General features: G+C 34.3%; 1 protein-coding gene across 1 annotated transcript in view; it reads left to right on the top strand.

Annotated features, from left to right (window-relative positions):
• The window catches only part of LOC110374410 (teneurin-m), a 410181-nt gene that overhangs the window by 1021 nt on the left and 386108 nt on the right, over window positions 1-23052 (top strand). The gene's annotated exons all lie outside the window — the stretch shown is intronic.

Here is a 23052-nt window from a genome sequence, read left to right as displayed (position 1 = left end):
ATGCAAAGTGATCTTAATAAGTCCTTACACGCCTACAGTTCTAAAGAATCCTTAAGGAATTTGAACTCTATTGCATTGTAATAAGGCTGTTAGATTTTAGTATCATGAATCATGAGAACGGACATGTGCAGTGCGTTTGATTTACACCCTGTTACGATTTTAACCTCGGTTCATTTACACATGGTTTTGGTTTAAATGTTTATGGCCGATTCGCGTTTGGTATGCGAATTTGTAAGTGCAATATATGCTCTTTGTCTTTGCCCATGTTAGAATGAAATTTAATTAATAAATGGATGGTGTTCTGTGTAAATAATCTGTTTTGTGTATTATTGATATTCAGTACTACGAATTGTGCGTTTTGAATAATTCAAATGTAGTGATTACTGGAAATTTTGTTAGGTGCGTGTACTGTTCGATTAAGCTATGTTAATCTTATTTATCGATGCTAAAATTATAGTATATGTACTAAAAAAATGTTTCTATAGACGTATTCATTCATCCATCATCCGCTTTTTAGATAATCAAAAAATATTGGATACGTATTTTTTCTTTTTTTAATTAAACATAAAATGACAAAGATAATACGCTTCAAAAATTAGGAGTGGGGGCCTTTTACGTCACAGTGTCCTGAAAATTGTAGCAACTTGTGACGTCACACTCAACTTTAACACGCTATATCTTAACAAGTTCTGATCCAATTTAAAAAAGAAAAAATACGTATCGCTTAATTTTGGACAATCTACAAGACGGACTAATTATTATTTTTTAGGAAACTAGCCTATTGCCAGAAACGTGAACTACGAGAAATTACCATTGACTCCTAAATAACCATACGAACAATTCCTAACTACAACAGAAATAAATGTAACTGTTTTGTCCAATTACAGTTCCATCAAAATAGTGTCCGTGATATCAGCTTTCGCAACCCGGTGTTAACATTACCATGGCTTCCTGTATACTGCATACTATACTCTATATACATACACGAGCATGCATCTGTTTCAGCTGCTCAAATTATACTATTGAGTTTGTATAATACGCTGTAATTTCAAACTATATGAAATTTTTGATTACAGTAATATTATAAACGTGAAGTTTTGGGTGTATGGACGTGTGCATGTTATTACGCAAAAAATATACAACAGATTAGCATAAAACTTTACAGTGACAGGTATAGCTTGCTTGGCTGTCCGAATAACACAGCTCAGTTTAATGTACCTGTGCGGTTCCAGTTTCAGGTTAATCACGTGTGAATCATTGTTTTTTCTAGGAAAGAATATTGCCTTTACATTGCCTGCATTTGAAGGTATTTAAAGGACTTTACTAACGACTGAAAGAAGAACTTATACATACTTATCAGGCAAAGTCGAGGGTCACGTCATAAATGACATACATTATGACGTGACGTGAAAGTCACGAAGGGTCTTCTTTAATTTTCCAGAACATAAATATGCGAGTATCTCATACAATATTCGTACGGCTAATAACCACAGTCGCAGCAATTTCCTTAACCAGCCGTCTAATACAGTACACATTACACTGTATTTGTATTCCCTTTTTTCCCGGACTGTCGTAAATTATAGCAATAAATTTGTACGGGACACATTCCCGTTGCCCGGGATTAATTAAACCCTATAACGGTGCTTGTGAGTTAATTATTTATTATAAATACATGTGTGGTTGGCCCGAAATGGCTGGTTTCTTTGGTCAAGGAGTATTGGACCATGAAGTTTATATGCCGACCTTTGTGCGGTATCGGCAAAGGTTTTATTGTGCTCATTGATAATGAACAGTGGTATTTGCTCTGAAAATCTGCTGACTTATTTGCGTATTACTTATCTGACATATTTCGAACAGTTTCACGCCGAGATAAAATATGGACTCAACTCATTTGTTTGTAGGCAATAAGTTTAGAAAAACAAAGTCTATCCCATGTCTAGACTGTTTATTGAAGATGGAAATATGCGCGCTAACTATCCTGAAAAAAAGGATTAAACCAATTGTAATCGCAATTTGTCTTTAGTTCTAACTTGACATGACAAATGGCGTCGAGTTACGTAAGCATATAAAAATAAAAGAAGCATTCATTGAGTTTTGTCACTGCAGAAGGCACTGATTTTAAAGCCTTGGAATTGCTGTAATACATAACATGAAGATAAAATAATATAATAAATACTATGTCTAGTTCATTTGGCGGCATCATACAAACTAAAAACCACAAAGGTTTGATAAAACACACAATACTTGTAAATAGAAAATTCACAAAAGCCAAGTTTCCAAGTCGCATACATTTTTAAACAATCAGAAAAGCCTTTAAGTCTAAAAAAACATTGTTTGATTTTATTATAAGATCCAGCCTTTATTCCTAGAAAAGACAGGCATTAAATATTGTACTTTACACAAGTTTTCTACTAAATACAATTTAGTCCACGCACACACTGCAGACTAATAGTCAGCCGACAATTTGCCCGATGATAAGATATTATTTATACTCAGATCAAAGAAATATATACCAAAGTTTTCAGTTGACATGATACCGACCAAATACCTGATCGTTGTAATTTGCACACTTCCATTGATGCTTGAGCCCACACAAACTATCGGCCGACTAAAAGTTTGCAGTCTGTGCGTACTCTAAGTAAATAAACGACTTATTTACCAATCACAGGAGTACAAAGAATAACAAACAATCGAAGGTTGTCTGCCTAACTTCCATTGGCAAATATCCACATGAGATATAAAGAAAGTTGAATTAGGCACTGTCATGTGAGTCCGAAGGAAAATTGTTGTACCACATTCATATCTGAGCAATCTATCTTTTGTGGACAAACAATTGTTCCGTGTAATAGCAGTTTGCTGGATACAGAGATTAGTCTTTTGGGAAACAATGTCTATCTCTATACTTACTATTAAAAAAAAAATGACAGATGAAAAAAATATGGTGTGGTTTGTATCGAAACGACAGTGTTATTATTTTAAGAATAGTTTTGGTAGCGCAAATAAAATAAATATTTATTTTAATAATACAAACCAATTTTATTTTTATATATTTCCTTTTGAATTTAAAAATTGATTGGTTTTCATGATGATAAAACCTCAAACGGAATAAATAAAATGCATGTCATAATATCACCATTAAATTGCTTGGAAGCTAACCATCTTCTAGAATTCCGCATTAAAGATCAGTATACGAATCTAGGCACGTACTAAAATATATTTCTCTTTTATTTTACTGACCTATTTCATATTTATTTTGAAGAAGAAACACAAGGTGTATTTATATAATTCTTAATATAACGACATAAATACATGAATAAAACCAACTTCAAACGCACGACCGACTCAGTATCCTGTCTAGAAATAATTTAGGTACCCACTTACTCAGATAATATTAAACCGAATACATTTTAAAGATACGCCATCTCTCTCATGTCTACATTGATAGAAAAAGACAAGTGAAACCGAATATTCAATACTTATCTGTCTTGCGTGGAAGTACAATCGATTACAATAGTGCAATATTTTTATGATTTATTTTATTTACGCACAATCCTCACGTGCTCGTATAATTATTCTAAGACAAGTCTATAAATTAGGATCTACGCTTTACTGATTTAACTTAATAAAAAGACTCTAGCCATAACAAAATATAGCCATAAAAACATTTAATACAATTTATACACATTCATTAAAGATTATAAACCTTAAAGTTGATAATAATAAAAGTTGTTTAAACATCGTTGTGAGAGAGTGTACTTGACTGGCTGCCAATAAACTGAGCGTACATGAGGATGAAGATAGGTTGTCATACGTCACCTTAAGAAATGGCCGCTATGATTTATTTTTACGAAATGCAATATCGTGCTCACTAATTTAGTGCCGCTTTTGGTTTAAAATGAAATGACTCATGTATTTTTGAAAGAACAATGTCATTGTGGGAGTAATAACCGAAATTCTGATTGGACCTTTGTAAGAGTTCGGTAAACTTTTAGAAGGACAAATTGCAAAGAATGAGATTGTAGAAGTCTCTACTCGAATACTAGAATACCTCCACAAAAAAGGGTTAAAAAGCTTATGTTTTTCATCTAATTTGCCTACAGAAACCCATCTGGACTAGAGTGTAGGAGGACTGACAACTAGACCAAATTAGATGTCCAAACTATTTTAATACGGACCCTTTCATCAGTAATAAACTCCCAAGCACCTAGTTCACACTATTCATATGAAGCACGCTAGATATAAGAATATAGAACGTCCTATTCCTATTACTTTCAGTTTGACGTCAGAAATTGCCACGTAGCACGAGGGACCACAGAAATGCTCAACCATCTCAATAAATAGAGGGATATCGACGAGCAACGATTCGCTTGACCTTCGCCCTTAAACTTTTCGCAAACTTGACATTCACGTATGGAGCCCAGCACACAATAATATTTTTACCGACTTTAAAAAAGGGAGTTCTTAGTTTGACCAGTTTGTATGTATGTTTGTGCGCGATTATCTCTCACTTGGCTGAACCGATTTTGAGCATAGTATTTATGAGACAGAGAAGCTTTTAGGTAAGCTTGAAGTCGGTTTTTTTTTTGTCAAAATATTTTGTCGCTACTTATGTTAATAAGAAAGTTAATTTGTATACTTATACAGTCTCGTAAGTAGGTACACCTGTACGAATTCTTAAAGAAACTACGTAAACTAATATGCCGTTAATATTAAAACAAGCGTACATATTTACCTGTAATATCGGGGGCTCGCAGAACAGATTAGGAAGGCATTTGTCACAACGCACATGCAAACGACCATGACGGATGACAGGCTCAGGAGCGCTTAGCTGCCTATATAACCTATATATTATTATTCACATATATATTTCATATGGTAGCTTGCCTTAATCGCTTATGATTTTTTTGTGGAATTATTTGTTATGAAAAACATGAGGTCAAGTTGCAGGAACTCGACCTTAATTAGTCCTTCCTTTGAATTTCGAATTAAGTTGGATTTTCGCATGATTTAGTTACTAAAAGAATACTTGAAATATTGAAATATCTTGAAAACATAAATAAAGTGAACTTTACAGTTTCATGTAACTTTTAAAGACCTATCCTATGGATGTTCAATATACGAAGTGCAAGTCTAAATTTGAAGCATTCGTGGAAACCATTTGCGTAGTATAAGAGCCAGGTACCTACTACATATTAGATTGTATTTTCAGTAAAATCCTTGTATTACACAAGAAGTTGCAACACAATCTATTAGGGCTTCAAAATATAAGCTTTATTTAGCCTTCTAATCCAATTAATTAATTCAAATAAAGGGAAAAGTTGTACAAATGTCATCTATTCCTGTATTACAAAGGGTTACACAAGATTACGTAATACACGGTGACAAGAGACATTCACGTTTTTGGGTCGCGCTGGTTATTTTGGTCCACACTGTATTTTATTAATAAATAATTTCCGTAGAAAGGTGGGACTGCTTTCAGCTTGGTTTGACGTCATCTTTACTCTATTTCGGATGTATCTGCAACTGAACTTGGAAACTAGTTAATTTCTATGATTGAGCTGTTGGTGTGGGCATTTACCTAATTGCATTTTAAAATCACGTGTGTTCTTTATTTATCTCTAGCAAAAAATGAAAAGAAAGGATGGTTGATTCGTTCAGAAAAGTTAGTGGGCGAAATAATCTCTGACTGCGTCAAATAGCTTAACAAAATTATATTAAATTCTAAAAATAGCCGCTTTTAAATTGCCAACTCATTGCTTTTTGTTTGTACACATGAGAAGGTAGAATATAATACCTGTATCAAATAAAATCTCATTATTTTAGTACACAAAAACATTGAGTATACAAAAAACGTTAATAACATTGAAAACTATGAAAGTCAGAGTAAATATCAGCAGTGATACAAAAATGTTTTATATAAGTTTTTAGGTCCCGGTATGAATGTTTCATTGATTGAATCCACTGTGGGCGTTTCGTTCGTTCCATTACATGATTGAACTGACGCGTGACGTAGCAGACATATTGCAGAGCTGTGGAGCTAGACTGGTGCGATACCTACGAAAAGGGGAGGTTTTTGTCAACTATAAAATACTACAAATCCTCTAGTTTTATTCGTATTCCGAAACTAAGGATATAAATATAAATAATGCTTTTCCTTTTTAGGTTTCAATCTGTCTCCATAAAAAATGCCCTGCATATCGGCTCAATTGCGTCTGTCGGATTGTGTTACTTTTGCATTTATTATAGTTGTGAGCATGTGCGATAACAGTCGCGAAAAATAGAATAAGTAATGTAATCCTATAAAGCGTATAGGCTCCAAAAATGATGATGTTATGTCGCCAATGTTATGTAGAGTTAATCAATGAAAATGTTATGTTTGAAAAATGTCACCATTTAAGAATAATGTGAGAAATGGTTCTTTTTTACAACCAATTTATGACCTAGCATGTTTTGCATGCATCACAGCTCTATAAACTAAACTCGTAGCAAAACCAACATTTATTTAAAACCAACCAACAAATTCCCTTATCGTACACTTGTACCCCATTTATCTCTCAAGACAACCAATAAATCTCTCCTCAATTATTAACAATAACAAATAATTGAATAAACAAACGACAGTGTCCATTTGATCGGCTCCCGGCTACATTACGTTGTCACTCGCTTGATTGTACAAAGATGCCGCGAGATCTTACTAACTGCTCCGTTAGTTTATGTGATATTGTTCCTTCGTAGGTACTTTTTTTGTTCTGAAGATGCTTGGAGAAATGTTTTATTGTTAAGTTTATTATTTGATTCTACTGGTTTTAAAATCATTGTCAAGCGGACCCCAACATAATTATGAAAAGGCTAGCCAAATGACGAGATCACAATCATCATTTCAGCGATATGAGGTCTGTTGAACATAGGTCTCACCTATTGATTTTCAAAAGGACCAGTCTGTTGATGGTCGAAAGCAAGTTTAATTTTGGTTTAAACGACAATACGTTAAAAGCTTTATACTTACTCCTACATTGTCAAAAGAATAAGGATCCGTACACAAGGATCATCAAACATAGATCTGCCATCTTAGTCTGACAAGTAGTACCATACTTCATTATCACTCTATAATATGGACTTTAGCATCCGTATTGCAGTATTACTAAACTATACTATCAACTATAGGTACAAATGCTAGCGGTTGTAACAACATGAAACAACCCATCCGAATCAGTGTAATGCATGATCATGCCCCCATGGGAGCCGCGACTGTCACTCATACGCGGTACAGAATGTGCACAATTACGTATTGAACTCGGTTTTAATGTGATATGCTCGTACTATATTCTTTTCGAATAATAATAAAAAAGTCTGTCATTGACCGTGGTAGGAGAAACAGAGATAGTTTTGAAGCTATTCTTCTAGCTAGAAGATTTCAGCATAATACGAGATTTTCTAAATAAATATATTTGGAAATACTAAACAGAAACACAAAGTCTTTTCAAACAAAATCAACATTCTTTTTGTGCAGAGACGTTAAGCCTAGTTGTCAAAAATCACCACTAGATGGCATTAGTAGTATCACTTTCAGTGACGACGTTGAGTATCTTTGTAAGACTTTTTGAACTTCGTTATAGCCTTTATAGAGTTACGAGTAGCTTTATGAGATCCAAAAGCTATGATTTCACACCAAAGTAATTGCTTTTCGTTCTAATGAGAACTAACAAACCACATTACAAAGTTAAGCTACGTACGTAAAAGCACAACTGTTTTTTTGTTCTCCGTTTACTGGTACGGCATAAAAGTAACTCCACTTACTTTGAAGATCACGAGCTAAAGTAAAGCACATTTTCATACCCGTAATGACATATTTTACCATTCTACGTTAAAAATTCAAAAGTTTTTTCTTTTTTCAATTGCACGCTATGCCAACAAAGCCAGCCAGTAGTACATGCAAACTGAGACCATTCAATGGAGTCACTCAACGATGTATAGAGTGGCATACTGACCTGAAATAGTTTAGTTTCGAATAGTTAAGTGCATATTACGTACTGCTGTTTGCATTGCAATGTTTGCATAGAAATCGTATCAGAGCAGAGTTAACTTGCAGGAGCTTTTAGAATCAATTGAGGAGTTTTAGGTATGTTGTTCATTAATTACAGTATTAGTTTCTAACGCTATTAAGGTGTAATTTATTTATGATGTAGTAATATTATTTATTCAACTGCTCATTTACTTTCTATTTTCTGAGCATGAATAAAACTGTTTTTATAGTCTGAGTGTTAGCGTTTTAACAGTCACATTGTCGTTACTTATATAGAATCTCTAAGACTTTACACTATTTGCTAACAAGCCAAACCAGCCTAAACACAAATTAGAGACCAAAATACACGACAAGCCGTTTCGTTCCACGCTCACTTTGGAACACATGTCTAGTTGTTCTACGTAGCTCTTTGGTACCATGACTGCAGCAGCCAAGCGTAAAATGTTACTGCTTGCAAATGAAGGCAGCAAAAGGCTGTCGCATGCAATGCGTGCGTTGATAATATGAGTCGGATTTCTGTTAATTTTGCAGGAGGTGAAATGCAGTAAGGGATTTCAGGGTACGGTTATTGCAAAGCTGGTACTGTTAATTTTCATCTACGTTTTTTGTGCGTGGAAATTGTATTTTGCAACTGTCAAGTATTTTTTGGATACTAAAACATTATGCTAATATTGTTTTCCTCTCATTCAGTGTTCGAAATATATGAGTGCATTTTTTAGTAGTAAATGGATATGGAATAGTATAGAAAAATAGAGTCATTGAAAGTAAATATGCAACCACCTTATACCCACTTAGGTACATGAATACCTAGCTAAAAGTGAATAATTCCTTCAAAACAAGCTTCACCGATTTTATCTTAACAACCCCCTTGTTGTAAATCTTTACAAAAAACAACTGATTACCCTCTGTTATCACGTATAGACGGCAAGTCAAGACAAACAGCTGACGTCATCCATCACGATATTACATAGCGCGTCGCCTTAGCCCGCGGATGATTCTACTACGCAAATATTTGACGACGGCTCAAGGGACGGGTTTGTTGCCACTGTTGTACGATACGGTATTGGTGTTGCCGTTGTCAGTAGGTATACTGTTTTGTATCTGTTGTTTTGCTATCTCTAAGATAGGAATTTGACAGCACTTGTAATGGGGCTGATGGCAAAATTCTATCTCTACTGAGCACATCAACAGATAACTCGGAAACTTGGTTTATTACTGATCAAAATAAGAGTACCTATCGTCGTCTTTAGTGGTAACGAAATAATAACAAATAACATTACCACTGCTTGCTTCACTATCTACTTTTGCTTTACAGCACCAGACTGCCAAATAGTTATTTTGAATCGCAGGCTATATCGATATCGGATATTAACAGTTTTGTCACTTTAGGCCGTCTCAATTTTCAATACCAACAAATATTTTGTGTTAGAACATTATTTACCGTGAAACAATGTTAACAGCCAGAATGTACCTCTGCTAGCCTGTCTACAAATTTCATGGATCCCCCTTTCTTAAATAATGTTCTATTACTATAGTTCGAGTGTATTTTACTGACAAAATAAGCCTAAGCTGACTAAAATAAACGTCTAGTAATTTGTTGGCAGAACAAATTTTACATCGAACTTATTAGGAAGAAAATTAGGTTTCAACAAGCCAGTTAGGAAACTCATTATTTCAATAATGTTTGTTGAAGGCTCGGATTTTGTAAACAAACTAATGCCTAAAATCTAAAGTACCTAGACATGTTTCCGTAGTTCCTAAACGTGTACTTTTAGTAAACAAAGCCCACTGGCGTTGTTAGGTTTTCCCTATATAAACTTAACAGTCCATATTTATTTTATCATGCCTAAAATCGAGGGTTTGTCTTTATTGTTGTATGTATTGTCTGAATTAGATTTTATATTTTTGTTATAAAATTAATAACTATAGAAAACTAAAGAAGCATAACAACTACAATGAGCTGACTACTGTATCCATCCATTTGAGAAATAATTTAAAGTTAGGAACGAAAAACACTTTTTAATATTTAAGATACAGATGTACGACATCATTCTATCTATAGACAAATATTCGGTCCACAAATGCCATTAATTTAATTTCCTAAGTAATTCTAAATAACATTTTTATTTAAAAGTTAATTCAAGACACTTAAAACAAAGAATTGTTTATATAACCCCTCGAAGCCAGCGTGAATAAACAGAAACCCATTTCTCGAAAGCTAAAATAAACCGATTTGGAAAAAAATGCTGTAATGGAGTTGACAAATGTAGCTGTCATTCTTTCCTGTTATTGTTCAACATTTTACTTATCTAGGGATGTTTACATAGATTTTATAAAATACACTAGCGCTTTCGCGTGGTTCCATCCGTGTCCCGAGGGAATTGGTTGGGAGAATAAATATTAAGCCTGTGCCACTTAAAATTATGTGGATTCATTTGGTATATTTAGTGCTCATACCAATCAAAAACTCTATGCTATCTATTAATTGACCAAAAGAGTTAAGTCTAGGTACCATATTTAATAAAAAAGCAAACTGTAACATAACCTCAAAAAAAACCTATAGGTTGGCTCAAAATTACCCCTTCACAACCCTAACTGGTATCAAAATCAAAACGAATGCTTATTAAATTGTAACCGAACACCCTTTAGTAAAAAAAAAACATGGAAAAAAATAACAAAAAAGTTAGACTCGTCTCGAATTAACAGCATTTTGGGGCGACTTTGTACCGGCCGCATTGTCTTGGCCATGGACAATTCGTGGGGTGGAATGCCCTAAAAACTATTTTTGCGTGCCGGACTTATATACGCGTAGTGATGAGGCGACCTTTATCGATAATTTTGGCGGAAGGAATAAGTAGTTACAAGTTCCATTCAATTTTTTAGAGAAATGCAGTATGAATTGATTAACTCGTTTTTAAAGTCAGTTTTAAACAATATTTGTATTAGAACATAAAATTATGGTAGGAAAGTGTAGCTTCAGTACCCGGAAAATAAGCTATGGAATGTTCATGACCTTTTGAAATGCCATTTCCTGGGAAACCAATTATCTAAAACGTACGTCCAGTTACCACGAAAATTTAATAATAGTTGGCTTGGTCTAATGAAAACCTTTCATCTGTTTTTTGGAATATTCCGTTAAACAACCTTATCAAAAAGTAATTTAATTATTACACCGAACTGGATTAATTATATTATTTGAAATAATTACCTAATAATTGGCCATAATCTTAGTGTAGAAGGCAGTAGGGTGTCCCAAGACATAAGGGGGATTTTTTTTTTTCTCGAATTCAAATACGCATACCCTCTAATTTTTTTCGGTTTGACCTCATTATCTCCTATAATAAATATTATCTCGATCAGACAGTGGTAACCCGTGCCGACTTAATGCCAAAGTTTTCACATGAAAATTTGTACTGACTTACTATGGAGAAATTTAGATCTTAATTATTATTATTAAAAATAAACCTTGAATACATCCAAATAATGTTTTATCTTCTCATATACATTGAAAAATAATATCATTGTTAAAATTTTCATTTTAAAGTAGTTTTTTTTTACAGTCAGGATAAATTTTCCGATGTTCTAGGACTGTACCTAACAATAATTGTTTTTGTTCCTCATCTACTGTGATTAATCAATAAAAGTCTTGCATGAACTTCACCGATCTTTCGGCCACATCGTTCACTAACTCTCAGTGCTGAAACTTTGGCTTTTTGATACGAAGCATTATTTGACTAGAAGGTAGGACACATTCATGTAGAAAACTGTCATTATATTTTAAGGCGATCGATCAAAGAACTCGCTTTTTGCTGAAATGAAGTTAGAGGTGATTTTGTCATACAACGTATCGTAAAGATCTTCTTTTGAAAAAAAATTTTAACCAAAGACAAAATAACCCCTGAAAAACGATACATCCAATCGTTTTTCAAGAGTTATTTTCCTTTGCTCCTCTGAGGCACGCGCTTTCTGTAACTAACTGTAGGCCGGCTGCTCTCCTGGCTGTCATTTGACATCTTGGACAGTCGTTTCGGGTAGTCAGAAGCCAATAAGTCTGACACTAGTCTTATCAAAGGGATATTGGGTTGCTGGGTAACTGGGTTAAGAAGTCAGATAGGCAGTCGCTCCTTGTAAAACTCTAGTACTCAGCTGAATCCGGCAAGACTGGAAGCCGACCCCAACATAGTTGGGATAAGGCTCGGGACATGATGATTTATTCTTATTAATCAAAATCAAATAAATTACATATCTAAGTTGCTGAAAAAGTCGTGATAGCGTTGCTTAAAAACGTCTTGTGCCTTTTGTCCCTCCAAACTTGATAAAAGGTGACGAGTTTCGTCACACAATTAGGCAAAGATTTAGTTGGAATACGCGCCTTTTCCCAGTAGATAATATAATGCATTCGCGACTAGTAAGATTTACGTTTTCATTCACAATTAAATTAATTTCCCGAATATCACAACATAGTATACAACAAAGTCGCTTTTTCTGTCCCCGTGTCCCGTTGTAAGCTTACCTAATTCTTCAAAACTAAGCAACCGATTTTCATGCGGTTTTCTCTAATAGATAGAGTGATTAAAGAGGAAGGTTTACATGTATAATAACACACATTAAATAGTGCAGAAATACTGTTATTCCGTGCGAAGCCGGAGCGGGTCGCTAGTTGTACTATGAAACTGCCAGAACTTGTCCATTAGACGGAAGTTTTGAGCCCGTCATTTGATGCTTTAGGTCCCCTAATTAAAAATATACTCTTTTTATAACTGCTTAAGTCTAGTGACATGTTGGCTGTTTGAAAACAATGATTCGATCACTAAATAACAAGAAATCACAAGCACATCGACGAGTTAGATCGCGTTAGTCTTAGAGAGCAAGTATGACAAATACAAATGTAAGTCGGCACGGGTTACCGTGGTCCTATTGTCATAAAATTTTATTTATAATAGTTTTGGACCAAAAGGAAAAAAATAGGAGGGTATGCGTTAAAAAAAAATGACTTTGATTTTTTTGGGACACCCTAGAAGGCAGGTTATATTTTATATATAATACCATAATAGCAACTCTGTATTCCTTGATACTTGAACTTGGGTAAATCATTGTTACCCAAAACATCGATATCGATAAATCTCACACAGCACCACACGAACAGCGGGGATGGGCGCAAATTGATTTTAACACAATAACGAGCGGCTCTGAATGGCGACCCTATTTGTAGGCGACGACGGCGATCCATCATTCTTGCTACAGCTGTCGTGATGTCACAGCTTTATGACATTGCATGTGTATTCTGCACTTTGTTTCTAAACTTGTGCTGATTTTTGAGCTGAATATCGAGCAATGTTGTTTCACTACACTATTTTTATATTTGGTCTCTCACGCTGACGCCTGTTTGAAAAATATTAAATAAAATGTAGCATATACTATAGATAGGTACTTTTTGAATTTTGGTCAATATTTTTATTTATTGTAAGTCCGAAAATTAGTATACATATTTTTTGCTTTTAAAGCATGTGTTTAGACTGTTTTAATTGTATTTTATGTTATATGGATGACACAAGTATACTGACCGAGTATCTAAGTAAAATAATTTTTCAATAAACAAAATTAAAATGCATTATCAAACCCAAAATACATAACTGAGGTGAAGAATATGAGTCTCAAAAAACAAAGGCTTTATTTACGAATATTTTCTTATAATGGCGAAATATTAAAGTGCCTGGCTCATACATTTACCGTTTTTTCTTTGAAACTATCACTGCTTATTAAATTCCTTACTACTAATAGGTAGATAACGTTTCAGATTCCATTCAATATTATGTTGATGAATTTTATTATAATGTTCTTGACGTTTATTGGGTTGACAGTTTTTTTCTTTCTACAGGTATTATTTAGTTTTTCGACAATTAAACTAATATTATAAAGCTAGAGTTTATTTTGAACTTTAGTGCGCTAATCTAAGGAATTACTGAACTGAAATCCTCATCTATCCAGGAAGATTATTGGCTACTTGCACCTAAGGCACGCGGATGAAACAGCTAGTAAATAATAATGACACGACCTGACCTCCATCTCCATGAGAAAAATATTTTTACCATGTACCAAAAATAAGTACCTATTATCAATTTTATATTTGTGGTATATATATTCTGTTTTTCTGTCCTAAGCAGGTGGTAGTGCCCTCGTTTTGGCCGTTCGTTTCATACCACCTATGTATTATACAGCTTTGGGACATATATTACAACAGTAGCTATTTTATGAAAAGTAAGTGAATATTAATTAATCAATACCTGAATATGATCACAGATATTAGTACCTGAACTGTGATTATTGTGCATCGGGTTAATTTGATAGTAAGCAGATTATCCAGTGAGAACTGGTGTTTATACTTCAGCTAATGCCACTACTGTTTACATATACCTTATCTTGCTGATCTCACCTGGTTGGGACTGATATGCGAGGTACCTTTGTTACTCTTGGTTAGTTTATTAATTTAATGATAGAATTGCTTTCATAAATATTTTGTGAAACTGAAAGTCAAATGTTTTTATTTCAAACAGACCTTTGCAGGCTCGAAAGTCTTTAAACTTTGTCGTTTCTATTACTTTTCTTAATAGGCCCTTAATTTTAGCTATATTTTAATACAGAAATAACGTCCATTTCAAATCATAAACATACTCCAAAGCAATCAATCCGACCAAACGCAATCTGCCACTAGCAACATTTTTATCAAAGGGTGTAAGCAAATGAACCGCACATTTAAACCCGACATTTGCAGCTAATTTCGAATTTAACATCGGCCCTATTGTATGATCCACTAAATCACTATTATTTGTCATCGAAATGTTACTATTTATGTCTGATACATACGCCGCTACAAGGTTACATTTTGTAAATTACCCTTACCACGCTGACACACAATGGGACCCCAATATAAGGTCTATTATAAAAAGACCCCCTTTATTATTATTTTACAATTTTAATGACTGCTATGTGTATGTAACGAATATTTTCTTAGCAATTCATTCGTCCAAACCAATTTCGATTTTACCTTGCCAACATTAAGGTTGTTTTTCAATTGAACGTTTTATGTTTACAAAATGACTGTCGATACTGATGTCAAAAAATGTATTGTATGAAATGAAATTACTCATTACTTACACAAAAGGCATTTACGTCTTTGTATTGTGTGCTTAAGGTAAATAATTATAACTTTCTGATACAATTTTATTTAACGACGTAATATTAATAAACATTCTGATATAAATGGTATTATCAGGTTTCCATTGTCATGAAAGATCATGGAAATATCTTTCATTTTTTCTTGAGTTGAGTTTAAATTAAAATACTTGACACAGGCCAAGATTTGTATCTGTACTTGTACCTACATCTACATATGTGAAGAATACAAATCGTGAAGAATTTGTACACCTATGTATGTATATAACCAAACTCACCTCTGTTACAATGTACAAGCATTGGTTTTAGTAGCAGATGGGTGATTACCAATTTGTAATTTATCTTACACATATTATGTTCAACACAGGTGAACCCTGAACGATTACAGTATCCTAGGGGAATTGATAACATAATTATTGTATTAATTTTGGGTGCACGTAACATTAAGCTACTGACATATCTCCATGGCAACATACACAGACAAAAAAGAATAATTGAATTTGGAACCTCTTTAATTTCTGTCTAACCCTCATTGCATCAATCTGAATATAACGAGTCTGCTTCATAAGGGTTGCGGTAGATACCGCTGATTAAATTCGGGATAATCCCTTACCCTAAACGTGACGTAAGATTATTGTCACTCCATTAATCCTTCTCCTGTTTAATTAGATTACTAATGTTTTGTTCGGACCTTTGGATATATAGTTCGGCAGTTGGATTACGCGATTTGGAGTAAATTTTGAATTCAGTGATTGATGTGGGGTGTGACCCGAATGTTTGGAAGTTTAGGTTTCCATTGATTTCTAATTATGCTTTTGAGGTGAATGGTTTAGACGGAATTGAATTGTACTGAAGTTAATTGAGCCAACACTCGCCAGCAGTGTATTTAAAACAAAAAATGGGGACTATTTTTAGCGAAATATCTGTACATTATATAAGTACACAAATAACGCACAAAGGAATGATTCCCTTTTGTTTCCGAGTTTGGCAGCAATGCAAAAACATCCTCGATAGCAGAAAAATGTTAATAAAACCAAAGGATCCTTCGTACGTTGGCTCCTGTTCCTATATCAAATAACCATTTTCGTAGATTGATGTAATAAGACGTATCCTATAGATAGAATGGATAGGGGAAAGGACTCAAAGAAATTAGCAATACGCCCTTGTGTATTAGTAATATTAATACACGAATCTATTTGGGGGATGCAATCAATAGGGATCTATTGATCGTGTCCCCAATTTTTTTGTGGCTACGGTGGAATAGTTCACCCTATGAAATGTCGTTGGTATGACGAAAGGTAATTTGGAAATTGATGTTATAGGATTTTGGAATAATTTTATTTTAGACCCAAATGTAATTGAGTGAAGGTAACGCAACGCTGAGTTACTTGACTCTGTGTCAGATGATTAGAACTTGATAATATTAATATATCTAGTAATTTCTTGGTTAATATTTTGTGCTTCATCTTACCAAATAAGCCCATTCAGCCTGAAGTAAAACATGACACTAAAAATTAAACTTTCAACTCTTAAAACTCTAAGTACTAGTCATATCTTCCAAATATCTTGTGGAACAACACTTAACATAGTTTCAAGTGTAATAGCGTAGTACATTGTGGTGGAACACTGCCACTGAACAATAAAAACGGAAAGGCTCTTCGGTTTATTTGTGATAATGAACTCTTGCCAGCGACGGGGGTTGGGACAAAAGTAGTTACTGTAGATATACAAACTTCATGGAAGTGCTCTCTGATGTAATATTCTAGATCTTTGATTTCGATATCATCAATCCTGTTCCGATATTTAGGCTCTCTGCTTGACCATCTCACTGATCATGATTTGAACAAAGTTCTGTCACTTTTTCACTAATCAATAGCATCTAAGATCTTGTTTGCTCCTTGAAACCTCCTCAAGTAAGATTTTATTCATACTTATTTGACATGAAGTTCATGTTCTTCATTTCGTTCCTCCTCTAACTCAGTGATGCTTCCCGAGTTGAAGGATACAATACTAAATGATACTACAATGCTAGTAGAACAATTTCTAGGAACACCCCTAACACACCTTCATCCAGACTCTATAGATCCAGGACTGGCACTAGGAACCGAGCTGTTTGATACAATTTATGTGGCGCGATGTCGACTCTAATTGGTCGTGAGGATGTCTCATGCGCAAACATCGTCTTTTGATTGCACACTTACAGCAGTGCCCCGTTAGATCCTGGGCCCTGATGGATTTTATAACTACTATTGTTTATTTTATTTTCTGTTTATTGGGTAATTTGAAAAATGAGTATTTTTTCCTGAGGTTCGCTTAAATACACTAGGCGAGGTTGGTAAGCAAAGGCTAGGCTGGTGAGAGGGCTGAATAGACGTTATTGCAGTACTGAGTGAGTTGCGTGCCTCTCAGGGTCTCTCTTCAATTCCAAAGCTCTGGGCATAAATTATTCTAAGGCTTTTTTGTAACGTGTATTAGGGGTACCTTCGCTACTTCCCACATAGACCAAAAATTACTAAACTAATATAATGTACTCATCTGAAAAATGATACACCAGTAATAACCAAGAAAGTAGTTTTGTAAATCAAAAAGAAAAAAAACAAAGAAGGGCGCAGTTCCGAACGTACACGTACCTAAATGAACGACAATTAATGAGTACAGGAATGCTGTTCAATGTGCGATTAAAAAAACGCCACTTGGTTCCGGAGCAAGGAGAAACAACAATGCAAAATAAAATTGAACGTACGTGCTTGTGTTATTGAAAATGAGAGAAAATGCAAATGTTTTATAGTAAAGTTGGCTTCAATTAATGCAACGTTTTTTTCTTATTCGGTCTAGATAAGATAGATTGAAGTCTGGGAAAGGACTAAGCACTTTCTCGTATATGTACGTATATATCGTGTATATTTTTACCTGAATACCTAAATATTATCAAAATTAATTTTGAATGAATGCGATTGAGTAAAAAAAAATATTTGTTAAATGTCACCCAATCTTTTCAATACCAAAATAAATCAAGAATGAGGCGTAAAAAGAAACAGAAAACACGTAATATTTAAGCAACGCCAATACAAGACGCGTACAAATAAACGTGCATTGAACACCCACCTTTAGAATACCAGCACACTGTAAACTAAAGTCGGCCGACAGCTGCCCGATCGTTGCAAAAAAACTATTTAATATTTGATGCTCTTTATCAGTTTCAAGCTTATAAGATTCTTTTTAGGTTTATGTAAATATATGTTCATTTGTTTTAAGTTAAAAAAAAAAATGATATGTACCTCTAGTAGAGGATTTTTTTATAAGAACTCGTGAATTCTTTCAATCATTTTTGTACCATTAATTTCCATATGAGCCCGAACAAACTGTCGGCCGACTAAAAGTTTCCAGTATGCTGCTCTTAAGCAACACTCCTTGGTTTTTGTCGGCGTTTTAACGTAATTTATGGTTTTTCTTTTTGCGTACAGTTTCTGTTTATTCGTATCTCCCTCACGTAGGTCAGTGCATTTGTTATGTGGCTAATGTTGATTCTTTTGCTTTCAGGTATGTACGACCTTTGTGATTCCGAACTTGATGGATGGTAAGGTTGGTGGCTGATATCTATTTTGTGGTAACTTGTGGTCTAGTGAAAGAGAAAGTAAAGTCTATTGTAAATGTATATTTGATTGTTTGACACCTTAACTTAAAAAAAATATACTTACGTACTGCACGACCTTTCTTCGTTCTTTTTTCTTTCTCTAACACTAGATCATGAATGGAATAGCAACAAGATTTATTTCATAGACTATTTTTGTACATATCACTGAGAGTAGATTTTCAATCTTATTACAGTAGTTGAATGTTCGATTAGTGACCAATTTGGGTAGGTTGATCTGCTGGCGACTGTGCGTCAGCATCGTATATATTTCTTGAGCAATAAAAACAAATGCATACAATATAAAGCTCTGTTCTCTTCTAGTACTGCGCATTAAAGAATATGCCATCCAAATCTCACCTGCCAAATCGTGGAACGATATAATTATTTACACAATAACAGCCTATTAATACTAATTAATCCTCGCATATAAATTCTAATACGTTTGCTATTGACGCGAACAAATGATTCAATGGCTCTCATTACACTTTCAATTGACCGTGAACATAGAGCAGTGTGTTGGAATGATCAGTTGTAATCCCTGAATAGGTAATCATCTTGCTCAAATATGGTTGCGATCTAAATATTATTTGGATGGCAAATGAGGATAGTTTTAACTAATACAAGTAATTTTATTATAATACGTGCGAGGTTATTGGGATACAAGAACAAACGTATTTTTGATCCAGGCTCAATGCTTCTATCACGGTTGGTCGCGGTCATAGATTCTTAGATAATAGAGTAGATCAATAAAATACATTATTCTTTAAGCTGAAGCTAAACTAAAGTCCAGAATCTAAAGCTTTAGGATTATCGTGAGAAATTGTATCATAAAGACTCGAAAAAAGACTGAAAATACACAAAAATTTATGCAGATTGAAACACACAAAGACCACAAACTCTATCAACAAAAAATAACTCGATTTCAAAACTCAACCTCACAAAAAAACTTAATACATTCCCTTGTTGAACATCCCCGTAGAACCACATTAGCTTGCATAATTACATAATGCCATAACTAAGTTAGCGCCCAGGCGGTGCTAATTCAAAACCGGACTTAATTTACTAACTGTACGGAACCCGTGATTGATCGCGCGCCCGCTGCAATTTATAGTTTTAGGGTACCACCGGTGAGAATGCGACAAATTATGAATAATGTGAACGTGTTTGTTTGTACTTTGATCGATGAAGAGTTTTTCTTGTCTTGTTATTGCGTTTGTCTTGTAGTTTGAGACTGTATTTTTAATTGTGAATTCGGCCATTGGAATAGGTTGGTGGGTATAGTAGTGCAGGGTCTAAATGTTTCTGAAAATACAATAACTCGTGGCTAAATAACAGTCGTACGGAGCAATCGATTATAAAGTTAAGCAACGCCTGGCGCAGTCGGTCTGTGGATGGGTGTCGACATATGTCATAGTTTATAAACAGACCAAAGTCATCCTACAGGCCCACCACCACCAATCAAAATTCATCACCAATAGCTGCACCAAAAAAATATTTCAAAACAAATACACTCAATACAAGAACTGTGCTACAAAAAACTGTCAAAACAAACCGCACAAAATAAAAAAGAATCGCTTTGTCGATACGCGCTAATCCAAATTTGGTTCATGGAAAAAAAGCGATGCAGCGCTGTTTTGCCCACGGGCACGTCGCACGACAAGGCGCGGCGTCGCACCGTCGTATCGCATGTCACGACACTGCGACAACGCCGGGGGCAATCGCACGACCATCTGACTTTTTCGCCTGACGTTATTTTTGCAGTCACCTGTTCAAAATTTTTGTCGGATTTTATTTTCTGGACGTTTATCTATATTATTGTTTTGGTGGTAGAAGTGAATGGTGCGATGTCAGCGTTTCACGTCACCATGCCAGTGTTAATAATGTAAATTGTTAAAAAGTCTAACTCTCTTTAATACAATAAACTTTTTCGATTTTATCCTTCTATAAATAGAAGCTTCTTATATCACGATAATAATTAGCCAAATTTTTTACCCATGTGTTAAAGTACTAGCTGGCTTTAATATGCTTAAATTAAATTACGTTTTTATTTAATTTAATTACGTAATTACAAAGAAAAGGCGGCCTAGTTAAGTAGAATTATCTTATATTTCATACTCTGTTTTCAACTGATACCGCCTACTTCTAAGAAAACCATCAAAGCAAACTTTCCTAGCCACAATATTAATACGATTACGCAATGTTGCCACATTAATAAATTACGCAAGTTTCAAGTTACCGCATATTAGGTAGGAAAAGTACGTTTTCGTTAAGGGAAAAACCAGAAAAGCTGCCAAAACAAGGGTTTGAAAAGCTTTAACACCCGCGAAGGGTTGCCAGCGATCATTTATAACCACCACTGACGGGATAAGAAATTCTTGTTTGTTTTATCCTTACAGAATGTTGCTTACTTTACGTGAAGTTTACATACTTTTAAAATTCTCGTTACTTGTTATGGTGACTGTCAATATTGAGTTATTAATCGTTTTTTAATTTGTTGCAAAAACTGCATTCAAACTTTAAAAATTTTGCCCTAAGTATGGTAAAATGTATTTTCTTATTACAGTGATAATAAACAGCTAAGTAAGGAAAATGGGTCAGATTATGGATGGGTAATGTTTTTTTTTATTTTTATAAAATGCCTTGTGAACACACTATTCATTAAGTACTTCATTTAAAATTAAATTAAACTCTCCCAGGCCTTAAAACCAAAATTACTTTTGCTTTAAATAATAACCCACTGACGTAAACCCTGCCAAAAATCTAAACGAAAAGATTGAAAATCTTCTTCGGAACATTTGGAAACCGAAACGTTTGCTAGGTGTCTAAGCGCGCACTAATAAGGAGCGAGCAATCCATCAAGTCCTGAGGTTTTTTCCCACTTTTGCGCCAAAAATTGTGGATTCCTCGCGTGTTTCTTTTTCCAGTTTCATTTGGTCCGTGTTTTGCTGTTTTCGGTAAATACTCTTAGTATGCCATGATTGATTTTTGTTTGTGATGCTTTCCGATTTTAGGATTCGGTTTTTCGTGGAATACTGAACGCAATTGAGCATACGATAAACATTTACGTTACCGGTTTTTGTAAAGGTCAATAAATTAGTTATGTTTGCTGATTAGTACTTTTTACATGCATTTATGTAGAAGCCGATCTCTAAATGTAATTGATTGAATTCAGTAATCGATAACGTAAAATTTTTTTTTTCCTATACATATGTAGCTTACACATATTATGTAGAAAATACTTCACAAGTAAATTAAATTATTTACTTATCAAGTTAGGCATCAAAAACTCGAGATAGGTCCTCTCGGTTCACCCCACAAACGAAATGAGCAAACAAACTGATGAAGCGTAAACCAAAATCATTTTTCACACCTGACGCTCTACATTCGAGTTCAAATACACCAATAACACGGTTAAGAACAGCCCTTGGCATATCGAAAGGAATTTATTTCTAATTTTGTCCCCCAATTGTCGTTGCCATGGCGACGGCAGATGATTTATCTCTGGCTTCGAGTTGCCTATTGTTCTCTCCACACACGACCGGATTTAATATATGAAAATTTCTTTTGTTCCGTTTTTAGATATTAAGATTCGCTTTAGAAGTTTTGATGTAACTTTGTTTTGTAGGCAGTCGAGTGACAATAGGCCAACGGGTGTAACGGTACAGGAAGGATGTAACTCTGAAGCTAAGTAGGACAATATTACTTTGTAGGTTTGAGGACAGGTTTGTATTTAAGTTGTCCGCAAGGTATCCTTTACAAATTTACTGAAGCCTACAGAATAGTTTGTACATTCCAATACCGACCGTTTGTTGAATTTTTGCCTCAAGATACCTGCTGACGATGTATTTTGGGAACTAATTAGGTATATAACTTTTTTAATGAAGTTTTTATGAATCAAGTTTAATAAAGTATTGACCACTTGTGCATCTTACAAAGAAAAACATAAAAATATTTTACATTCACGCATGAATAGTTTCACTGATTTCTCTGTTTCGCATGAAATTCACTGGACTTAACTAAAAGACTCAAAGCAAACTAATCTTGTTTATACATAAAATGATCGAAAACAAAATAAAAATAAGATAAACCAAACGAACGAAAAAGTTGTAATGGAAAATCAAATAAAACGAGCTAACATAATCCCGAGAAACAAACATGAGAATAATCAAGAAAAATACAAACATACTCAAAATGGACGCACAACATGACTTGTTTACGGTAT

The sequence above is a fragment of the Helicoverpa armigera genome, chromosome 10, assembly GCF_030705265.1.
Source record: "Helicoverpa armigera isolate CAAS_96S chromosome 10, ASM3070526v1, whole genome shotgun sequence".
NCBI classification, from domain to species: Eukaryota; Metazoa; Arthropoda; class Insecta; order Lepidoptera; family Noctuidae; genus Helicoverpa; species Helicoverpa armigera.
This window is presented reverse-complemented; position numbering and strand designations above follow the sequence as displayed.